Raw genomic sequence first — 2,512 nt, forward strand, 5'->3', positions numbered from 1 at the left:
TCTCTCTCTCTCTCTCTCTCTCTCTCTCTCTCTCTCTCTCTCTCTCTCTCTCTTTCTTTTTGTGATTTACTTTCAATTTCCAAAATTGTTAACAGTTCTTGTATTAAAGCATAGATCTTCCAATATAATTTTCTGTCTCTTGACTGTCATTTCACCATCTTTCACTGTAAATAGTAACTATCACACAAAATAAAAATTCATTACTGTATATATCAGCATTTGGATTTCTTTGGCCTTCTAACTGTTTACATACAGATTCATTTTAAATATCAGACTGAATACTTTTGATCCACTCTCCACACCAAACTTCTGTGTACTCATGGAACTCAATCAGTTCTTCTCAGTGTCTTAACAGTTACATTTTTATCAGGTCATAATAAGTCATTGCTAAAGCAATATCTGCTTCTGAAAGTCTAATTAAACTGTCACAGCAACATTAGAATTTCCATTATAATCATTAATGACCAGATAACATGAAGTACAGGGAAATTAAAGAACTTTTCTAATGCACATAATGTATAAGTTCACAAATTCAAGTTAAAATATACTCAAACCAATGCCAGAACCTGAGTCTTTAATTATTATCTTATAAGGTATGAATATATATTATAAAGCATTTTCAATTATAATATGTGTCTATTAGGACAGAGATTGTCATGGGGGGAGGCACCTATGAAACTAAAAGATATACATGTTTGATATTGAGCACATTTTCATGTCACTGGGACAGATGGCTACCCATCTGGGAAGAGTTATATTTCAAAGAGCTAAATTTCAGGTATAATAAAGAAAATTATTTTAAAAGCCCATGACATGGATTAAGATACATACAACAATTTAGTAATTTTCTTTAAAAAGAAGCATTTTAGGATAAAAAATTTAAAAACATAAATTAAAATGCTGATTTAAATGTAGAAAACCTTTTTTAAAAGACCATATCACCATAGCTTCAAAGAGAAAATGAAGAAAGCAAATATTTTCAATATGTGTAATGCTGAGATAAATGTATAATATTGAGATAAATTAGAAGTCTTCATAGAGTTTGGTATATAAGTACCACAAAACTAGTAGTTAATGGACATAAAAGAAAAATGTATCTTTATTACTAGTAAAGAAATAAAGTTTCAAACTAAAACAAACCTTATTTTTAAAATTATGTTTTTAAACATTGCAACATGAGTACTGGATTTACATCATTTCCATTCTTCCCTGCCTGTTCCCTTAAACTTTTCCAATCCTCTTTCTCCCTATCCTAACCTATTCTTTTTTTACATTATATAATTTACATACATACATACACACACACACACAGAAGAGTTCATTTAGTGTTTTTATATGTACTTGTTTTTAAAGGCTCACTACTTGATACATGTAAGTTTTGATCAATTGAATTGCTAGTAAAATTGGATAGTTTAATAAAACATTAACAAAAGGAGATAAATAATAGATTTTCTTTTGTATATTTTCAATAATTTATTCTCTACAGTATGTGTAAAGTCTTTAAGAATCCATCATTATTACATCCATTTGCTTAAGATTCATTTTTTTAGATATTGTCTTTATTTACATTTCAAAGGCTATCCCAAAAGTCCCCTATACCCTCCCACCACCATTCTCCCCAACACACCCACTCCAGCTTACTGGCCCTTGCATTCCCCTGTACTGGGGCATATAATCTTTGCAAGACCAAGAGCCTCTCCTCCCAATGATGGCCAACTAGGCCATTTTCTGCTACATGTGCAGATAGAGGCATGAGCTCTTGGGTTACTGGTTCGTTCATATTGTTGTTCCTCCTATAAAGTTGCAGACCCCTTCAGCTCCTTGGGTACTTTCTCTAGCTCCTACGTTGTGGGCTCTGTGTTCCATCCAATAGATGACTGTGAGAATCCACGTCTGTATTTTCCAGGCACTGTGATAGCCTTACAAAAGACAGCTATATCAGGGTCCTGTCAGCAAAATCTTGCTGGCATATACAATTGTGTCTGGGTTTGGTGGCTGTTTATGGGATGGATTTCCGGGTGGGGCAGTCTCTGGATAGTCCTTCCTACCATCTCAGCATCAAACTTTGTCTCTCTAAATCCCTCCATAGGTATTTTGTTCCCCATTCTAAGGAGGAACAAAGCATCTACACTTTAGTCTTCCTTCTTCTTGAGTTTAATGTGTTTTGCAAATTGTATCTTGGGTATTCTAAGTTTCTGGGCCAATATCTACTTATCACTGAGTGCACATCATGTAAGTTCTTTTGTGATTGGGTTACCTTGCTCAGGATGATAACTTCTGCCAAAAAGAAACTAGAGAGAGCAGACACTAGCAGCTTGATAGCACACCTAAAAGCTCTAGAACAAAAGGAAAAATATTTACCCAAGAAGAGTAGAAGGCAGGAAATAATCAAACTTAGGGCTGAAATCAACGAAGTGGAAACAAACAAACAAACAAACAAAAACTATACAAAGAATCAACCAAACCAGGAGCTGGTTCTTTGAGAAAATCAACAAGATAGATAAACCCTTAG

The sequence above is a fragment of the Mus caroli genome, chromosome X, assembly GCF_900094665.2.
Source record: "Mus caroli chromosome X, CAROLI_EIJ_v1.1, whole genome shotgun sequence".
NCBI lineage: Eukaryota > Metazoa > Chordata > Mammalia > Rodentia > Muridae > Mus > Mus caroli.